Source organism: Cajanus cajan, chromosome 3, assembly GCF_000230855.2.
Source record: "Cajanus cajan strain Asha chromosome 3, NIPB_CcT2T_4, whole genome shotgun sequence".
In the NCBI taxonomy this organism is placed as follows: domain Eukaryota; kingdom Viridiplantae; phylum Streptophyta; class Magnoliopsida; order Fabales; family Fabaceae; genus Cajanus; species Cajanus cajan.
In genome coordinates, this window is record NC_138519.1 from 56,720,131 (window position 1) to 56,742,663 (window position 22,533).

General features: G+C 40.1%; 1 long non-coding RNA gene across 1 annotated transcript; it reads right to left on the reverse strand.

Annotated features, from left to right (window-relative positions):
• Nucleotides 1–1,475: 1,475 nt before the first annotated feature.
• On the reverse strand, nucleotides 1,476–5,760 carry LOC145955795 (uncharacterized). Its single transcript, XR_014432488.1, has 2 exons — nucleotides 2,289–5,760; nucleotides 1,476–1,972 (listed from the first exon to the last, which is right to left on the reverse strand). It is a non-coding gene; the product is annotated as an uncharacterized LOC145955795 (long non-coding RNA).
• Nucleotides 5,761–22,533: the final 16,773 nt, after the last annotated feature.

Sequence of the window (22,533 nt, forward strand, 5' to 3'; positions counted from 1 at the left end):
AGAAACCTTCGAAGCGGGCTTTTATATATTCAAAACGAAGTTTAGGAGGCTTTTTGGCGCTCCTTCCCACTACACGTCCGCTCGCTCCTTTCCCCTAAAGATAATTTTTACTATGGAAATCAAAGAGATTACCCTTCGACTTGTTCGAATCTCAAGCTAATGGCTCATGACTCAAGAACTTCGTCGGATCGGCTCCCGGAGAGATATCTAGGGCAGAGAATAGCTCAAAAACCCAAGAATACTCAGCAGGAGGGTTGAGGAATGTGTAAAAAGTGTGGAAGGACGTGCCAATGACGTCCTATTTATAGGATTGAGGCGCAATACGGCCTGGGAGGTCAATACGGCCCGTACTGGGTTTTTGAACTACAGTACGGCCGTATTGAATTTGGTACGGCCGTACTGAAGTTCAAAAACTTTAGTACGGCCGTATTGAGTTCGCTACGGCCGTATTGCAGTTCAAATGGCTCAGTACGGCCGTACTGAACCTCTGGGAGGGTGTATTGAGATCCTCGCACACCCTTATTCTAAGCTACTCTAAGACTTCTAGACCTACAAAGAATCATCCTAGGGTCTTCCAGGAGTCCTTCCGGCTGACTTTCCTTCGGTCTTTGAGAGTCTTTGAGCTTTATTTCTGACCCGGACAATTTTAGAGGTCTACAGCTGCCCCCCCTTTACTTAGTCGAACGACTTTTTGGTGTACCGGTTGACAAGTAAAGGAGTTGACCCAATTGTCCGGGGAGTAAGCCATCCTTCCGACTTGTAGTGTCTTCCGGTGGGAAAATTGTTGAGTGGCCTCTCCAGGTTGAGTATTAGTCGTCGCCTCTCCAGGCTCGTTGCATACCTCGGTGTTTCTGACAACCTCGGTAGCGTGAGTTTGCCCTCTCCAGGGTCTGCATGCCTCCATGTTTCTGACGATGTTGGCAGCTGCATACCTCCGTGTTTCTGACGACGGGGTAGCTGAGTATTAGTCGTCCACTACAAGAAAAATCAGCATTATCTACGGAAAAAATCCGTAGATAATGATGAAAATCCGTAGATAACTGATAATTATCTACGGATTATCTACGGAAAAAAATCCGTAGATAATAAGGTCGTAGATAACATTATCTACGGAAAATTTTCCGTAGATAACGTTATCTACGGATTTTATCTACGGATATAAAATTTATCTACGGATGCGTTTATCTACGGAATTTATCTACGGATGCGTTTATCTACGGAAATTTCCGTAGATAACTTACCTACGGAAATTTTCGTAGATAACTTACCTACAGAAATTTCCGTAGATAAGTTATCTACGGAAATTTCCGTAGATAAAACATAAAATAAAAAAAATAAAAAAAACAACAATTTCTCTTAGATTATCAACAGAACTACACAAGCACCAGCAACGCAACTCAAAAACAAGATCCAATCAGAAAAAAAAAATGTAACAAAAAACTGCATAACAATAATTAAAAATGAAAACCAGCACCAAAATATCTAATAGCAACTCAAATTCAAAACAGTCAAACAATTCAAATCAAATAAAATAAAAGAAAATAAAATCCGCTTCAACAATCAACACAATAGGGGTTCCGCTCAGGCTATGCTTTCTTCCAAATAATATGGATTGAGTTAGCAACATCTATTCATACCTCCGACCAATCAGGATCAAATATTTCACTTTCAATATTAGAATAAGAATCCATTTAAAATTGGAAGTGCAAGCAACTCAATCTCTAACACATTTTCTTCCATCAGTTTAAATTCATATATATCCCACTAATTTGGGAATAAAACCCGCAAAATAAAGAATAAGACCCACACCCACTGTTAAGTAAAACTCACATAAGAATATAGGGTACCGGACTAGGGGAATTCAAAGATGGAGATCTCGTGATCACGATAATGCATAGTGTTGTTAATGCTGCAGCAAGAAGAACTTTTCCAACAAAATTGCTCTTCCTTTTTGGATCCACATAATCCATGCCTAAAAGACAAAAAATAGAAAAAAGAATAAATTTATCTTAAAACATTAATTTAATTATAATGATATGTAATGATGAATTATTAGTAAACAACCAACAAAACATAAAATAAATTACAGAATTTTGACAAATAATGAATTCACAAATTACGAACAACATATGCCACATCAAGAGTGTCCAAAGACTCCAAACTACCCTATACTGAAGTGCTAGAAAAGACAGTTTTAAAATTGATTAAAGCTTAAAGTACCTAAGCTTGATTCAATATAAACAGAGAGTTAGTTATACCACTATTTATTATCAATTTTAAAATCTTACCTCCCAAAGACAGAGATCTGGTAGACCTTGGCTGACTTCTGGTCCTAGCAAAATTTAGCATTTGCAAAATTAATAGGGTCTTACTCCACAATATCAATGATCATATCAAGCTCCACTCTTGAAGGATTCGAGTGGTATGCTGCGGTGAAAAGCAGACCATGTGAGTTTATTTTTCTCCGTAAGGAAAACACCAGAACAACCTTGAAGAAGATGAAATGAAAAACCAGCAAAGTGAGAAATTCAAAAGTAATCACCACAAAACTAAAGCAAACAAAACACAATCCAGCCAATTCACCAATAAATTCAAAAGTAAAAAACCTGATCAGAGAGAACACATCCAGAAATGCAAGATCCAGAGAACCCCAGAAGAAGAAAAGCAAACAAACAAGGCTAAAGATTTCAAAAACACTGTAAACAACATGCACATAAATCATCTTTCAGAGTCGGTCAGACTAGAAAGCATGAGGAAAAAACAAAACATCAGAAAAAGAACAAAAAAATCAAAAACAACCAACCAGAACAGCCTAGGACCAAAAATCCAACTTCAAAATTTCAATACCAAGATCCAACAAATGTCATAAAAAAATATTATTAAAAAAAAAATTCATCAGCTCAACAAAACTTGAACAATTCAAAATCACCAACTAACAACCAACCAACCAAGGAGATCAAGCACCAACCCAGAAACCAAAACCCACTGATTCATCAAACAAATGAATCAAAGGCCTTGAACAGCCCAATAGAAAGAGCATTGAGCAACAACACCGTCATAAAAATCACTCTTTTTAAAGAAGAGGTAAAAATAAGAACCTTTAGCGGTGCCCAGAAGAGCAGAGGAGCTTAAAAGGTGAAAAAGAGTGTAAATATGAGTGTTTGTCGAGAATAGGAAAAGTAGGAAATCAGGAAATGGAAGAAAAAGTAGCGGATTGTGTGCAGAAATGAGGGAGGGTTAGAAATGGTGCAGGTGGGAACAGGTGTAGTGGAATTTTGGAATGGTGTTGAAAATAGGAAGAAAAGAATGTAAGTAACTGCGAAAAGAAAGCGAAAGCGAAGAGGTAGGGTTTTTGTTTGGAGGACCTTAGAGTCATGTTGCGCGTTGTCGAGGGGGAAGTATACGTCGTCGACGTGCAATTGAAGGTAGGTAGGGTTGAGGAGGTGGAGGGAGGGGTTAGGGTTGAGGGAGAGAGAAACGAAGGGTTTTTCGAAGACGAGGGCGCAGACACAGAGTTGGAGAGGATGTGAGTGGTGGAGCTGATGAAGGAGTCCCAGGCAGAGGGGAAAGAGAGGAAGGGGGCGAAGTTCGCGTAGGTGGAGTTGCCTAGCCATGTTCGCCACACGCCGCAGCACGGAGTTTGGGTGATTGTTGATGATGAGTCTTTGGGCGTGAGAATATTAGGGTTTCCATTTCTACATCGGTTGTAAATAAAACCGATGTAGAACACCTCCTGGATTTTATTTTTACATCGTTTCTCCTCTCTTCTCTGTATATTTATAATAACAATAATAATAGTTCAATTTTGAAATTTTAACAAAATCTTAAAGTTTTATGTATAACACTTTTTCTTTGAATATAAAAAAAATTATATTCTCTCTAAATAACTACGTAAAATCTTCTAATATTTTATCTACCTATCATTATTAGTGGCACAAAGTGATTTAACATCTCTAGTATTTATAAAAATATTTAATTTTTAATATTATTTTTAAAAAAAAATTAGATAAAATCATTTTAATATTATTGTGATATAGAATATCATTTTGAAAGTTATTTAGTTACTTTTTATATTTTTATTTTATTTTCAATCAAAATTTATTTTCATGATAAACAAGTATTATTTCTTAAAACATATCATTATTCATTGATCTTATTACATAAAAATTTATTATATAATATCTTAAATAAGTTATTTCTTTAAATATATCCTTATTTATCGGATGTTTAATAGTAATATAATTTGTTGAAATCTTTATTAATATGATTCGCTGAATATCTAATTAAAACTTACATCGTATAAAATCCAAATTAAAGAAAAAGGTAACAAACACATGTACGATGACAACTAATAAACTAAAAAACCATAAACAGAAAATGAAACACAAAAGGAAAGCAAATTATATATATATATATATATATATATATATATATATATATTAAAGAAGATGGATCTTTTTACTCTAAGAGTTACATAGACTTACTCCGTTCAATAACTCATTTTCTCTATGAAATTTCAATTATCTAACCGTTCAATTTAAAGTTCTTAATGCATAGATCAAATATGTAAATTGTTAGAAAATTTAAAAATCATTTGATACTTCGTTTCATTAATTTTAATCAATGTATAAAATGATTCTATGATTATCCGTCAATTTGAATTAATGAAATGAAGTATCAAATGATTTTTAAATTTTTTACAAATTTGCAAATTTGATCTATGCATTAAAATTTTTAAATTGAACAGTTTGATCGTTAATAATAATTAAAAATTATTTATTTATTTAGGTTATCACATACCATTATACATTTCATGTCTTTAAATCTTTTAATAAAAAGTTAAATTAATAACTAAAAATTATTTATTTATTTCTTAAGAATTGAGGGTATATAATTATCCATTATTTTGGAGACAAAAATTAGTTACAAGATGACGTATATATATTTCCCTTTATCTATTACTATATACATATAATCAAACAACTATATATTTAACTATTTTTCTTCCATTCATTTCCTCAGTCTCTTTGTCTCTGTCTCTATATATATAGACAAACAGGTTATACTAACAGTAATACCGGGTGTAACTTTTATTAAGTATTACACACCACTCGATAATTAATTATTATATTATGAATAATAATAATATATATATTTAATTCATCTTTAAAAATAATTGAAGTTAAAAGGAAAAGAAATTTGATTAAATTAATATATTTTAAAAAATTAAAGACTCAATTGAGTATTTTCAAAATAAATTTAATATTTAAATAAGAAAATTAATTATTGAATCTTTTAAAAATAAGATAATCAAATTTAACTTAAAAAATATTAAATAAATTATATGAATTATTATATAATATAAGAAATATTTATAATTAATATAAATAGAAATATAAATTATTAATTGTTATATTAGTTTTTATTTGTTAAAAAAATTCAATCTTTAATTTGTTTCTTACGTTTAATAAAGTAAAACTGAATTCATCTTTTCTTTATGTTTTCCATTAAATATGGTACACAAAAGTTAAAGCTATTCATTATTCTAAATTATATTTTAATTAAAAATAATTTTTTAGTAAATAAAAAGTATTATAATAAATAATTAAACTAAAATAAATAAATTTTATAATGATTATTTTTTTTAATGATGTTAAATTAAATATTTTAATTATTTTATAAAAAAAATGTTTTACCTACGGAATTTATCTACGGAATTTTTTCCGTAGATAATTTCCAGTTATCTACGGAAATATCCGTAGATAAGTTATCTACGGAAATTTCCGTAGATAAGTTATCTACGAAAATTTCCGTAGATAACTTATCTACGGAAATTTCCGTAGATAACTTATCTACGGATATTTCCGTAGATAACTGGAAATTATCTACGGAAAAAATTCCGTAGATAATATTCCGTAGAAAATTAAATATTATCTACGGAAAATATTCCGTAGATAATATTCCGTAGATAATTAAATGTTATCTACGAAAAAATTTCCGTAGATAATATTCCGTAGATAATTAAATGTTATCTACGGAAAAATTTCCATAGATAATATTCCGTAGATAATAACAATTTTTCTTGTAGTGGTCGCCTCTCCAGGCTCGTGCATACCTTGGTGTTTCTGACAACCTCGGTAGCTGCATACCTCCGTGTTTCTGACGACGGGGTAGCTGAGTATTAGTCGTCGCCTCTCCAGGCTCGTGCATACCTTGGTGTTTCTGACAACCTCGGTAGCGTGAGTTTGCCCTCTCCAGGGTGTGCATGCCTCCATGTTTCTGACGATGTTGGCAACTGCGTACCTCCGTGTTTCTGACGACGGGGTAGCTGAGTATTAGTCGTCACTTCTCCAGGCTCGTGCATACCTCGGTGTTTCTGACAACCTCGGTAGCTGCATACCTCCGTGTTTCTGACGACGGGGTAGCTGAGTATTAGTCGTCGCCTCTCCAGGCTCGTGCATACTTTGGTATTTCTGACAACCTCAGTAGCATGAGTTTGCCCTCTCCAGGGTGTGCATGCCTCCATGTTTCTGACGATGTTGGCAGCTGCGTACCTCCGTGTTTCTGACGACGGGGTAGCTGAGTATTAGTCGTCGCCTCTCCAGGCTCGTGCATACCTTGGTGTTTCTGACAACCTCGGTAGCTGCATACCTCCATGTTTCTGACGACGGGGTAGCTGAGTATTAGTCGTCGCCTCTCCAGGCTCGTTGCATACCTCAGTGTTTCTGATCACTTTGGCAGCTTGAGTTTGCCCTCTCCAGGGTCTGCGGTTTGCCCTCCCCAGGTTGCATGCCTCCGTGTTTCTGACGACGTTGGCAGCGTGAGTTTGCCCTCTCCAGGGTCTGCGGTTTGCCCTCCCCAGGGTTGCATGCCTCCGTGTTTCTGACGACGTTGGCAGCGTGAGTTTGCCCTCTCCAGGGTCTGCGGTTTGCCCTCCCCAGGGTTGCATACCTCCGTGCTTCTGGTCACTTTGGTAGCGTGAGTTTGCCCTCTCCAGGGATTTGAGATGATTTTGTCTCCACAGTCCACGATGCTGTTTCGACGGTTGTTTTCGATTTGGGTGCCGCTGAGGGCTGGATAACGCAGGGATTCGTCTAGGGGATGTGCAGTTACTCATGGGTTCTTGTGTCCCAACTTTCCATTGCGTAGTTGGTGCCCACTGGGGAAATTCTGATTCCTTGGGGATGTAGACACAAAGATGCTCTTTCTGATGTGAGCGATGCCTTATGATTGGTGTAGACCCCTAAAATTGTCCGGGTCGGAAATAAGACTCGAAGACTCTCAAAGACCGAAGGAAAGTCAGCCGGAAGGACTCCTGGAAGACCCTGGAAGACCCTAGGATGATTATTCGTAGGTTTAGAAGTCTTAGAGTAGCTTAAAATAAAGATGTGGGAGGATTGAAGCTCAATACGGCCTCCTAAAAGTTCAGTACGGCCGTACTGAACAATTTGAACTACAATACGGCCGTACTGAACTCAATACGGCCATACTGAAGTTTTTGAACTTCAGTACGGCCGTACTCAAACCAATGCGGCCGTACTGAAGTTTTTGAAACTTCCGTACGGCCGTACTGAATTCAATACGGCCGTACTGTAGTTCAAATCTTCAGTACGGGCCGTATTGATGTCAGAGGCCGTACTGCGCCTCACTCCTATATATAGGACGTCATTTGGACGTCATTCGACACTTTTTCCAGACTTCTGGACCCTCTTCTTGAGTATTCTGGGGTTTTTGAGCAGTGTTCTACCCTAGAATTCTCTCTGAGAGCCGATCCGACGAAGTTCTTGAGTTCTGAGCATTTAGCTTGAGAATTCGAACTAGTCGAAGGGAAATCTTTTTGATTTCCATAGTAAAGATTAATTTTTAGGGAAGGAGCGAGCGAGCGTGTAGTGGGAGGGAGCGCCAAAAAGCCTCCTAACATTTGAATATATAAAAGCACGCTTCAAAGGTTTCTTCTTCAAAATCCTTCCTTTTACTGCTTTCTGATTGTTGCATTGCATGTTTAATTTATTCATCATGTAGATATTTTATTCATAGCCTTTTATAATAAATAGGGGTAATTTAGTAATTTTACACTGTTATTTATGAAATAATCCGTCATAGGGAACCCGAAAGGGGCGTTGTGGGGTGCTAACACCTTCCCCGCACGTAACCGACTCCCTTACCCAACTCTGGTTGTAATGGCCAAGGTTGATTTGCGAAAATCAATTGCCTTATCCCTTTTTCCAATGTTTTGAGTAAAACATTGGTGGCGACTCCAAGAATCCTTCTTTTGCGAAAACCACTAATCCATGGAGGGTCCCGCTTGGGATTAACATGGATTGGTGAATCATTTAATAAAATTGTTAGTTCGATGAGGTCTCAGTTTGAGAATAAGTCGTTCTAACAATCCACCACTTTTCAAACCTTTAAAACGAGTCCGACCATCGTCGCGAATGCCAAGGTCCGTTTCGGCGGGTGGCGACAGATGGCGACTCCACTGGGGAAGCCTCGAGAGTCAATCCCATTTAGTGATGGATTCTTTTCAAAATAATAGTTTAAAATTACTTTATTACCCCTTACTTGTATGATAACATGCTTTATCTATTTGGCTTTAATAACTGTTGTATTTTTAAATTCTCGCAATTGTTTGAAATACAAACTGCACACGAACCTTTGCACACAGCAGTTCCCTCTATACCCGGGGGCATGAGTGGTAAGCCATAGGGAGTGGATGTTAGTACGGCCGGTTGTCGAATGGGCCTAGGTGCCCGTAGACCGTTGTCGAAAAGCATCACTCAAGGTGATAACCATGAACTCGAGTCCGACAGTGCGTTGGAACTTTCCATCGACTTACGACGAGAGGGATTGGGTCCCTATAATGGGGGCACCTTGGGGGCCTCAGACCAGTGAGAACAGTTAGAACCTCCTTGAATATGCACTTTTCTGCAGGATACCCCTACCTCGTGATTCGCTCGTGACTATTCGAGGATGAGTGAATTGTTTGTGCATTGTTTATGTGACATTGTTTGAGCATACATTGCATTATTTAAACATACAACATTCCTTTTTAAAATAAGAATAAATAGGAATAAGAATCTTCCGTTACATGGTGTTTACATCTACCTTCATCACATTCATATAGGTAGATTCCCTTTTCACCCAAAAGAATACAAAAAACAAAATACCCAAAAAAAAGAAAAAAGGGTTATTTATCCAAACCAAGCAATATCATGCATCATCTTAGGGACATCCTAAAAACATGATAATGCTTAGTTGAATAAACACAATGCATGCATATTCATCGCCATCATCTCATATCATGCATTCTTATCAAAGATCATGGAGGGATCTAGGTTTGCATTTCATACATCCCTCCTAGTAAATCATTAATAAACATTAATAACAAGAAAGAATTAAGCGATGCGTATGTTCAGAATGGATCGCACGCCATTTGTTATTAAGTGTAAGCCAACAACCGTGCCAAGTGAATGCACATCAACTCCGTTGTTGGTAATCAAGACGAATAAAGGGGAAGGTCCGACACCGTTAAGGATCACTGCTCCAAGACCTTTTCCCTACAAATCAAATAAGGCTGTGCCATGGATATACGACATCCATTCTTCTGCCGACAGCGATATCTCTAACATCGCTGGACTTGGGGGCATGACTAGGAGTGGCAGGATCTACACTCCCGAAGATCTTCATGATAAAGCTCCCAAGAATAAAGGAAAAGAAAAATAAAAAGAAAAAACCGAGGAAAATAAAGAATCCGAGGAGGAGACTGATGAGCTGTTAAAATATATCCGACAGAGCGAGTACTCCATCGTGGATCAACTTCATAAGACGCCATCAAAGATTACTCTGTTGTCGTTGATCCTATGCTCCGAACCGCATCGGCAAGCTCTGTTGAAAGTCTTGAACGAGGCATACGTGTCGCACACTATCTCCCAAGACAAGTTTGAGGGGATTGTTAGTCACATCACGGCTAGTGATCACCTCTCTTTCACCGATGAAGAAATCCCCGCTGAGGGACCGAACCATAGCAAGCCCTTGCACATCTCTGTAAAGTGCAAGGAATACCACATCGCTAAAGTCTTGGTGGATAATGGATCTTCCTTGAATGTGATGCCAAAAAGAACGTTCGATCAAATGGCAATCAAGGGAGTCCAAATGCGCTCGAGCAACATGATCGTTCGAGCTTTCGACGGTTCTAAAAGAGAAGTGGTGGGAGAAGTCAATCTCCCAATCCAAATTGGACCCACCATCTTCAACGTCGAATTTCAAGTGATGGACATTACTCCCGCATACAGCTGTCTCCTCGGCCGACCTTGGATTCATGATGCAAAAGCTGTTGCTTCTACGCTCCACCAGAAAGTCAAATTCATAGTGGGTGACAAGCTGGTGACTGTACAAGCTGAAGATGACATACTCATCAGTAAGCCATCCACCATACCTTACGTGGATGCAGCAGAGGAAGCTTTAGAAACCGCCTTCCAAGCATTGGAGATTGCCAATGTCGAAACATTTCCCCGAGAAATGAAGAAGGTAGCCCACATGCTCACCAAGAACGGATACTTGCCCGGACAAGGACTTGGCAAGGATTCCCAAGGAATTCCCGAGCTACCCGTTATCAAGGATAATCCGGGGAAACAAGGGTTAGGATACAACCCTAATAAAGATCAAAGGACGAAGAGGAACCAAGATCCTTCTCGACGTTCTTTAAGCCAGATCTTTAGGAAGGTCGGTTCACAAGCGTCAAGGCCGGTCGTCGTCATCAAGTGTTCTTCTCCTTCCGATAGGGATGTATAGACCTGATGACTATTAGAGATTACTCCTCGGGGACAGCCCGACCCCCGAGCCTCGATAGGGCACATGTTTCCATTATGATTATAATAAAATCATTCTTTATTCTTTCTCATTGCTTCTTTTCTTGCTTACAATAAATTTCTAAGCCGCATTATTTAACCCTGTTTGAATAAACATGAATGAAGTTAAAATCATCTTAATAATAATAAACCCGCATCATTTTTATGTGGAAGTGTGTGTGACAACTTGGAGCACCTTCCCTTGGCCTCGACAAGTGCCATCATGGATAAAAAGAAAACCTTTAAAATAAAAGAAGCTCGGCAGGAAACCCAAAAAGGGGGCTGCGCAAAAATAAGAGCAAAAGACTCGCTAGGAATCCCACGAAAGGGTGACCTAGGCAAAAGTTAGGGTTGCAAAAATGAACAAAAACAAAAGTCCGCTAAAACGCCACAAAAGGGTGTTTTAGGAAAAAATAAGGACAATCAAAAAGCGAAAAGAAATCCATGATGGTACCATGAACCGAATTCAAAAAGAAAGGTTCAAGGGAAGCTATCTAAGTTGTCAAAATCACAACGTCAATAAACAAGATTTTATTAACTTCATAAGTGTATAATCAAACAAGCCTAAACACATAAGCCTACCTTGGCCAGCCATTCTTACAAAAACCATTTTTGAAAAAATAATCCCCTCTAAAACACAAACTTTTGAACAAAAAATATCTTTCCTTTCTTTTCTCTCTTGTCCCAAACGATTTTAGAATAATCTAGTGGAAACATGGAGATATAGTGGTCAATAGGAGGGTTGACACGTTTTCTAAAGGAAGGGAAGGATCACTTGGTTGATGACACCAAATCTCGATATAACACGCATCATTCCTCGGTTACATAAATCGGCAGCACACAGCCCGTCTAGAGGAATGGCAAAATCCAAACGCATCGTTTAATTCTTTTGAAAAAATAAATCAAATAGAATTAGGTGCATCATACCGCATACATGCATACAGATGATAGGTGTACTGGAAGATCACTTATTCTCTGTTTATTGAAAAAAAAAAAAAAACAAAAAATATAAACTTCAGAAAAAACAATGCGCCCGTACCATGTTCAGTACACCCGTACTAAAATCAGGGTTATGAACAAATTTTCAACTCAATACGGGCGTACCGAAATGAATACGGCAGCCTTGGCCATAACGTCCACACCAATACGGGCGTATTGAATTCAATACGGCCCGTATTGGCCCATTCTCATTCATCACAACATCTTCATTCCTCTGCATACTTCATCCGTGAGTGTGTTTGAGATCCCTCCAACAGAAAAAGCCGAAATTAACGAAAAAAGGCAAAATTTAGAAAATCCAACAAATATACAGAATAATTGAGCCTGGAAAGGCTTGCCGAAATAATACTCCCCAATTGTACAGAATAACTGAGCCTGGAGAGGCTTGTCGAAATAATACTCCCCAGAGACTTCTCAGCTCACTCTCGTGGATCAAATCCCCAGTAAGAGCTATCAAAACAAGATCAGCAAGATTCCCCAATGGAAGCATGATCATCTGAACAGAATATCCGAGTCAAAGGACTTTGACTTCCTCAGTGGAAGATAGCTTTCCAACTCGAGCGACGAGTGAAGCTAAGCCTGAAGAGGCTTTCTAAATAATACTCTGGGATACATAAGATCTTCAATCCTCATTCGCCTACTCAGAGGCACCCTTTCAAAAAGCAAAAAATCAAAAACATCAATAACCATTCCCCAAGCGGAATCCGGCACTCAGCCGAACACCGAACATCAAGATCATTCGCCTACTCAGAGGCACCCCTTCAAAAAAGAGAAAAATCAAAAAGATCAATAACCATTCCCCAAGCGGAATCCGGCACTCAGCCGAACACCGAACATCAAGATCATTCGCCTACTCAGAGGCACTCCTTCAAAAAGAGAAAATCAAAAAAAAAATCAATAATCATTCCCCAAGCGGAATTCGGCATTCAGCCAATCATTGAACGTCAAGATGATCCGCCTAACAGAAGAGGCCAATCAAGATCAAAACGACAGAATCCCCCAGTGGATAACAGCCTACGCAGAGGCAACAAAACCGGAAAATCAAAAGAGTCACCCAAATAAGGATAACCGGGATACTCCACCAACGTCGAAAGGACGTCAGCCAATCATAAGGCATCGCTCACATCAGAAAGAGCATCTATGTGTCTGCATCCCCAAGGAATCATAAATTCCCCAGTGGGCACCAACTACGCAATGAAAAGTTGGGACACAAGAACCCATGAGTAACTGCACATCCCCTAGAGGGATCCCTGCGTTATCCAGCCCTCAACGGCACCAAAATCAAAAACAACCGTCGAAGCAGCATCGTGGACTGTGGAGACAAAATCATCACAAATCCCTGGAGAGGGCAAACTCACACTGCCACCGTCGTCACAAACACGGAGGTATGCAGCTTCTGGCTCGGGCGTCGAGCGAAGCTATCCCTGGAGAGGGCAAACTCACACTGCCACCGTCGTCACAAACACGGAGGTATGCAGCTTCTGGCTCGGGCGTCGAGCGAAGCTAGCCCTGGAGAGGGAAAACTCACACTGCCACCGTCGTCACAAACACGGAGGTATGCAGCTTCTGGCTCGGGCGTCGAGCGAAGCTAAGCCTGGAGAGGCAGTACTCACGCTACCCCGTCGTCACAAACACGGAGGTATGCAGCTTCTGGCTCGGGCGGCGAGCGAAGCTAAGCCTGGAGAGGCGGTACTCAGCTACCAAGGTTGTTAGAAGCACCGAGGTATGCACGAGCCTGGAGAGGCGACGACTAATACTCAACCTGGAGAGGCTACTCAACAATTTTCCATCGGAAGACACTACAAGTCAGAAGGATGGCCTACTCCCCGGACAATTGGGTCAACTCCTTTACTTCGCAACCGGTACACTAAAAAGCCGTTTGACTAAGTAAAGGGGGGGCAGCTGTAGACCCCTAAAATTGTCCGGGTCGGAAATAAGACTCGAAGACTCTCAAAGACCGAAGGAAAGTCAGCCGGAAGGACTCCTAGAAGACCCTGGAAGACCCTAGGATGATTATTCGTAGGTTTAGAAGTCTTAGAGTAGCTTAAAATAAAGATGTGGGAGGATTGAAGCTCAATACGGCCTCCTAGAAGTTCAGTACGGCCGTACTGAACAATTTGAACTACAATACGGCCATACTGAACTCAATACGGCCATACTGAAGTTTTTGAACTTCAGTACGGCCGTACTCAAACCAATACGGCCGTACTGAAGTTTTTGAAACTTTAGTACGGCCGTACTGAATTCAATACGGCCGTACTGTAGTTCAAATCTTCAGTACGGGCCGTATTGATGTCAGAGGCCGTACTGCGCCTCACTCCTATATATAGGACGTCATTTGGACGTCATTCGACACTTTTTCCAGACTTCTGGACCCTCTTCTTGAGTATTCTGGGGTTTTTGAGCAGTGTTCTGCCCTAGAATTCTCTCTGAGAGCCGATCCGACGAAGTTCTTGAGTTCTGAGCATTTAGCTTGAGAATTCGAACTAGTCGAAGGGAAATCTTTTTGATTTCCATAGTAAAGATTAATTTTTAGGGAAGGAGCGAGCGAGCGTGTAGTGGGAGGGAGCGCCAAAAAGCCTCCTAACATTTGAATATATAAAAGCACGCTTCAAAGGTTTCTTCTTCAAAATCCTTCCTTTTACTGCTTTCTGATTGTTGCATTGCATGTTTAATTTATTCATCATGTAGATATTTTATTCATAGCCGTTTATAATAAATAGGGGTAATTTAGTAATTTTACACTGTTATTTATGAAATAATCCGTCATAGGGAACCCGAAAGGGGCGTTGTGGGGTGCTAACACCTTCCCCGCACATAACCGACTCCCTTACCCAACTCTGGTTGTAATGGCCAAGGTTGATTTGCGAAAATCAATTGCCTTATCCCTCTTTCCAATGTTTTGAGTAAAACATTGGTGGCGACTCCAAGAACCCTTCTTTTGCGAAAACCACTAATCCATGGAGGGTCCCGCTTGGGATTAACATGGATTGGTGAATCATTTAATAAAATTGTCAGTTCGATGAGGTCTCAGTTTGAGAATAAGTCGTTCTAACAATCCACCACTTTTCAAACCTTTAAAACGAGTCCGACCATCGTCGCGAATGCCAAGGTCCGTTTCGGCGGGTGGCGACAATTGGCTGACGTCCTTTCGACGTTTGTGGAGTATCCCGGTTATCCTTAGTCGGGTGACTCTTTTTTTTGATTTTCTGGTTTTGTTGCCTCTGCGTAGGCTATTATCCGCTGGGGGATTCTGTCATTTTGATCTTTTCTGATTTTCCCTTTTTTTGAAGGAGTGCCTCTGAGTAGGCGAATGGGGATTGAGGATCTTGTGTATCCCAGAGTATTATTTAGAAAGCCTCTGCAGGCTTAGCTTCACTCGTCGCTTGAGTTGGAAAGCCATCTTCCACTGAGGAAGTCTGAGTCTTTTGACTCGGATGCTCTGTTTGGATGATCATGCTTCCGTTGAGGAATCTTGCTGATCTTGCTCTGATAGCTTTCACTGGGAATTCGGCCCAAGAGTGCAAGCTGAGATATCTCTGGGGAGTAGTATTATTTCGGCAAGCCTCTCCAGGCTCAGTTATTCTGTATTTTCTGAATTTTGCCTTTTCTCTTTTTTGTCGATTTTTTGGCTTTTCTGTACAGAAATTAAAATGCTAAAGAATTTGGATTCAAAAGTGGAAAATTTCATTTATTAAATGGAATGAAATTTGTACAATGGTAATGAAAAGAGTGGGGCACAGCCCGAGCAAGAAAAATAGCCGGTCTTCACTCCTCTGCCGGCGGATCCTGTGGAGGGTCTGGGAAGCGACGATGCAGCCAGACTGACAGGCTGTCAAAATCCTGTCTCAGGGCATCTATTCTGTGCTGAGCAGTGTCAAATCGAGCGTCGATGCTCTGTTGCAACGCGTCGAAACGAGCATCAAAGTAGGCCCTGTCCTGCTGCGAGGTGTTGGCCTCTAGCTGCGGGTCCACATCACCCGGGAGCTCGATGTTCTCGAAGAGCTCGCTGAAGGTGTCGTGGGTGGTCGCTCGTACATATTGCCTCCCTGCCCTGGCAATGATCTTCATGTTGAGCAAGGTGGCAGCATTGATGGGCTTGGGCGCCAACTCCCCCGCATCTACGCCATCGGGGCACCCCCAAGTCTTGGCGAGTCGTGAAAGGAGCGTGGAGACCATAATGTATCCTCGCCGAGCGTCGCTACCCTCTCTTGCCCCCAGATTCTTTATATGCTCGAGGAAAAAGAATCCGGGGTTGGCCCTCTGTCCGGTGGCCATGCAGTAAAGAGCCAGTAGATCCTGCCGCGTCACTGACTCTGGGCTCTTCGGTCTGGCATGGATGGAGCCGGTGATCATCTTGTGGCAAATCCGGAGCGCCGTCGGGAGCCGAGTACCCTTTACTCCAGCGTGGTAGTCCATCTGACCCGTGAGCTCTCTCCACATCTCGTTCGGGGTCGGATTATCGGGGCACTCACAGATGGCGTCCCGATATTCCAGCTGATCAACTCGCTGAAAGAAGCCAGCCTGGACGTTGAATTTGTCCAGTGTCAGGGAGCGGTATCCTCCCCTCATCCAGAAATCCACTGAGTAGACTGTCGCGCCAAAGCTGTTCGTCGACTCTGTGACGCCGACGGTAGCCAGAAACTCTTTCGTCGCAGTCGGATAGATCTTAGGGTGGGGGTCAAGGAGGAACCCCCATCCTATGGCGTTGATGTAGCCTCTGACCTCATCCTCCCATTCCATTGCCCGGAGGATGTTGAAGTCGAGCACCCTCGACGGATGGAAGACGAACGTCTCAAGGAACTCCAGCGTCTCTTGATGCCGCGCGGTCATTTCGAGTTGCGCGGGGACTCTATGCCTCTTTCTTGATGACTCGGCCATTTCTCAGAATTGGAAACATCTCAAACACACTCACAGACAAAGTATGCAGAGGGATGAGAATGCTGTGAAGAATGAGAGGAGGAGGGGCGTATTTATAGAAAAAAGTACGACCCATACTGAATTCAGTACGACCGTACTGATCTTATTGTTGATGTACAAAAGAATGGGCCAATACGGGCCGTATTGAATTCAATATGCCCGTATTGGTGTGGACGTTATGGCTAATACGGCCGTATTCATTTCAGTACTCCCGTATTGAGTTGAAAATTTGTTCATAACCCTAATTTTAGTACGGGCGTACTGAACATGGTACGGGCGCATTGTTTTTTCTGAAGTTTATTTTATTTTTTATTTTTTATTTTTTATTTTTTATTTTTTATTTTTTATTATTTTTTTATTTTTTTCAATAAACAGAGAATAAGTGATCTTCCAGTACACCTATCATCTGTATGCATGTATGCGGTATGATGCGCCTAATTCTATTTGATTTATTTTTCAAAAGAATTAACCGATGCGTTTCTTTGTTTGGATTTTTGCCATTCCTCTAGACGGGCTGTGCGCTGCCGATTTCTGTAACCGAGGAATGATGCGTGTTATATCGAGATTGGTGTCATCAACCCAGTGATCCTTCCCTTCCTTTAGAAGATGTATCAACCCTCCTATTGACCACTATATCTCCATGTTTCCACTAGATTATTCTAAAATCATTTGGGACAAGAGAAAAGAAGGGAAAGATATTTTTGTTCAAAAGTTTGTGTTTTAGAGGGGATTATTTATTGTTTTGAAAACGGTTTTTGTAAGAATGGCTGGCCAAGGTAGGCTCATGTGTTTAGGCTTGTTTGATTAAACACTTATGAAGTTAAGAAAGTCTTGTTATTGACGTTGTGATTCGACAACTTAGATAGTTTCCCTTGAACCTTTCTTTTTGAATTTAGCTAATGGTACCATCATGGATTTCTTTTGCTTTTTTGATTGTCCTTATTTTTTGCCTAAAACACCCCTTTGTGGCGTCTCAGCGGACCTTTGTTTTTGTTCATTTTTGCAACCCTAATTTTTGCCTAGGTCACCCTTTCGTGGGATTCCTAGCGGGTTCTTTGCTCTTATTTTTGCGCAGCCCCCTTTTTGGGTTTCCTGCCGAGCTTTTTTTTGTTTTTATGATTTTTGTTTTTAAAGGATTTCTTTTTTATCCATGATGGCACTTGTCGAGGCCAAGGAATGGTGCTCCAAGTTGTCATACACACTTCCACATAAAAATGATGCGGGTTTATTGTTATTAAGACAATTTTAACCTCATTCATGCTTATTCAAACAGGGTTAAAATAATGTGGTCTAGAAGTTTATTGCAAGCAAGAAAAGAAGCAATAAGAAATAATAAAGAATGATTTTATTATAATTCTAGCGGAAACATGTGCCCTATCGAGGCTCGGGGGTCGGGCTATCCCCGAGGAGTAATCTCTAACAGTCATCAGGTCTATACATCCCTATCGGAAGGAGAAGAGCACTTGATGACGACGACCGGCCTTGACGCTTGTGAACCGGCCTTCCTAAAGATCTGGCTTAAAGAACATCGAGAAGGATCTTGGTTCCTCTTCGTCCTTTGATCTTTATCCTCGGATTCTTTATTTTCCTCGGTTTTTTTTCTTTTTCTGTTTCTTTTCCTTTATTCTTGGGAGCTTTATCATGAAGATCTTCGGGAGTGTAGATCCTGCCACTCCTAGTCATGCCCCCAAGTCCAGCGATGTTAGAGATATCGCTGTCGGCAGAAGAATGGATGTCGTATATCCATGGCACAACCTTATTCGATTCGTAGGGAAAAGGTCTTGGGGCAGTGATCCTTAACGGTGTCGGACCTTCCCCTTTATTCATCTTGATTACCAACAACGGAGTTGATGTGCGTTCGCTTGGCGCGGTTGTTGGTTTACACTTAATAACAAACGGCGTGCGATCCATTCTGAACATACGCATCGATTAATCCTTTCTTTTTATTAATGTTTATTAATGAATTACTAGGAGGGATGTATGAAATGTAAACCTAGATCCCTCCATGATCTTCGATAAGAATGCATGATATGAGATGATGGCGTTGAATATGCATGCATTGTGTTTATTCAACTAAGCATTATCATGTTTTCGGGATGTTCCTAAGATGATGCATGATATTGCTTGGTTTGGATAAATATCTTTTTTTTTTTTGGGTATTTTGTTTTTTTTTTATATTTTTATATTTTTTGTATTTTTTGGGGTGAAAATGGAAACTACCTACATGAATGTGATGAGGGTAGATGTTAACACCATGTAATGGAAGATTCTTATTCCTATTTATTCTTATTCTAAAAGGGGAATGTTGTATGTTTAAAGAATGCAATGTATGCTCAAACAATGTCACATAAACAATGCACAAACAATTCACTCATCCACGAAAAGTCATGAGCGAATCACGAGGTAGGGGTATCCTGCAGAAAAGTGCATATTCAAGGAGGTTCTAACTGTTCTCACTGGTCTGAGGCCCCCAAGGTGCCCCCATTATAGGGACCCAATTCCTCTCGTCGTAAGTCGATGGAAAGTTCCAACGCACTGTCGGACTCGAGTTCATGGTTTTCACCTTGAGTGATGTTTTCCGACAACGGTCTACGGGCACCTATAGACCCATTCGACAACCAGCCGTACTAACATCCACTCCCTATGGCTTTCCACTCATGCCCCGGGTATAGAGGGAACTGTTGTGTGCAAAGGTTCGTGTGCAGTTTGTATTTCAAACAATTGCGAAAATTTTAAACATTCAACAGTTATTAAAGCCAATAAGATAAAACATATTATCATACAAGCGAGGGGTAACGAAGTAATTTTAAACTATTATTTTAGAAATAATCCATCACTAAATGGGACTGACTCTCGAGATTCCCCAGTGGAGTCGCCATCTGTCGCCACCCGCCGAAACGGACACTGGCATTCGCGACGATGGTTGGACTCTTTTTAAAGTTTGGAAAAAATGATGGATTGTTAGAACGACTTATTCTCAAACTGAGACCTCATCGAGCTAACAATTTTGTTTAAATGATTCTCACCAACCTATGTTAATCCCAAACGGGACCCTCCATAGATTAGCGGTTTTCGTAAAAAGAAGGGTTCTTGGAGTCGCCACCAATATTTTACTTAAAACATTGGAAAAAGATATAAGGCAATTGATTTTCGTAAATCAACTTTGGCCATTACAACCAGAGTCGGGTAAGGGAGTCGGTTACGTGCGAGGAAGGTGTTAGCACCCCACAACGCCCCTTTCGGGTTCCCTATGACGGATTATTTCATAAATAACAGTGTAAAGTTACTAAATTACCCCTATTTATTAGAAACGATTATAGATAAAATATTTACATGACGAAAGCTCTAAACATGCAATGCAATAATCAAAAAGCAATAAATAAGAGCAGTAAAAGAAAGGATTTAGAAAGAAACCTTCGAAGCGGGCTTTTATATATTCAAAACGAAGTTTAGGAGGCTTTTTGGCGCTCCTTCCCACTACACGTCCGCTCGCTCCTTTCCCCTAAAGATAATTTTTACTATGGAAATCAAAGAGATTACCCTTCGACTTGTTTGAATCTCAAGCTAATGGCTCATGACTCAAGAACTTCGTCGGATCGGCTCCCGGAGAGATATCTAGGGCAGAGAATAGCTCAAAAACCCAAGAATACTCAGCAGGAGGGTTGAGGAATGTGTAAAAAGTGTGGAAGGACGTGCCAATGATGTCCTATTTATAGGATTGAGGCGCAATACGGCCTGGGAGGTCAATACGGCCCGTACTGGGTTTTTGAACTACAGTACGACCGTATTGAATTTGGTACGGCCGTACTGAAGTTCAAAAACTTCAGTACGGCCGTATTGAGTTCGCTACGGCCGTATTGCAGTTCAAATGGCTCAGTATGGCCGTACTGAACCTCTGGGAGGGTGTATTGAGCTCCAATCCTCGCACACCCTTATTCTAAGCTACTCTAAGACTTCTAGACCTACAAAGAATCATCCTAGGGTCTTCCAGGAGTCCTTCCGGCTGACTTTCCTTCGGTCTTCGAGAGTCTTTGAGCTTTATTTCCTACCCGGACAATTTTAGGGGTCTACATTGATTAACATGTTTGTATGCACAACATTGCTTTAAACTGAATCAAAGTGTTGCATATTGATTGTTCTTAACTTTGAAGGGTGCCTAATACCTTTCCTACACGTAACTGACCCTCGAGCCCAATTCGGGCTATGAAGGCCATAATTGACTTTTCAAAAACCTTTCTTTTTTCATATGTATTGAGTAAAACATCAGTGGCGACTCCTTCAAACCTTTTCAAAAACCATTGATTAGGGATTTGTCTAGTTTCTGGGCATTCCCTAATCGTTGAGATTTTCAAAACGGAGGTCCAAACCATTTGTGGGCTAGATTAGAATTTTTTGAGTTTCGATAGATGGCAACTCCATTGGGGATGCTTTAAGAGGGTCAGGCACAATAAATGATGAAATTAGCAAGATATGCATAATAATTCAAATATCTTGTCCCCTTTACTTTGCTTTGTTTTACATGTAAATATTTACTTGTTTGGCTTTGATATTTATTTTTTTATTTAAATTTCGCACTTGTTTGAAATAAACAATTGTTCACAAACCTTTAAACACAACAGTTCCCCCTACAGTCGAGAGCATGAGCGTATAGACCAAAGGAAGTTGTTAATGTACGGCCGATCCAAGAATGGCCTTGAGCCTGTAGGTCTTGTTGGAAATCACACTCAAGGTGATAACCGATTAATCTAGCCCGAAATATTTCTTTAGACCCTAGAGTCTACCAGGTAACGGCGGTAGAGGTACTGGGTGCTTATATATCACGCCTTTATCATGCATCATCTCTCCTTAGATAACAAGAAAATGATAAAGTATAGGCAAAAAAAATGTCATGCATTTATTTTCGGTAGGTTATGGAAGGATTAAGTAGTAGCATGTATAGAAAGTTAAGAAAACTGGATGCTTTAATATATGACTGATAAATCATAATTTTCGTGCATTTTCTTACCTTTGTAATCTCCTATTAAATATTGTTAGTGCCTAATTGTTTTCTCTTGCCATATTTTATTGTTTTGAGGTTTATTGGGCTATTAATTTGGAACTTCATTTAATTGGAATTATTAGCTTAATTTATTCCATAATCATTTTGCAGAGGACTTGGAAGCACTTACAGGACTAGGAGCACTACCACATGGACCTGCCACGTGGACCAACTTCAGCAAAGTTTTTATTTCATTTTTCTTATTTCATAATTTGGTGTGTAGTGGGCCAATTGGGTCAGCCCAAGGGTTGGACCCGAATTCACATTCTCATAGGGGACAAAAGGAATTTTTAGGTCTGGATGGGACATGAGAGGGCACAACCACCACTCCCTTTTTGGCTCCTGGACAAGTTTTGAAGGAAACCATTTTTGGAGACTCACTTTTCTGTAGTTTTTTCCCTTTGCATTTCGTTTTCTTTTTCTCTTCTTCCATTTCTCTCTTTGTTTTCTTCTTTGTCTTCCTCCATGAAAGGCTAAACTTACACTTTCTAACTCAGTTTAATGTTCATTGAGGTTTGTTTATTTCACTGCATCTTCATGTTCTAACCCTTGTATTCTCCATGCTTAATGGTATTTCTTCATCTGGATTGAATGCTTTGTTCATGGTTTTCTTAATCCTGTGAAACAGAGAAATGAATGTATGCTAATGCTTCATTTGTATATGTTCAAAACAAGATTAATGACGTTTAGTGATTACTAGAAACTGAACCAAGGTTTAAAACGATTGAA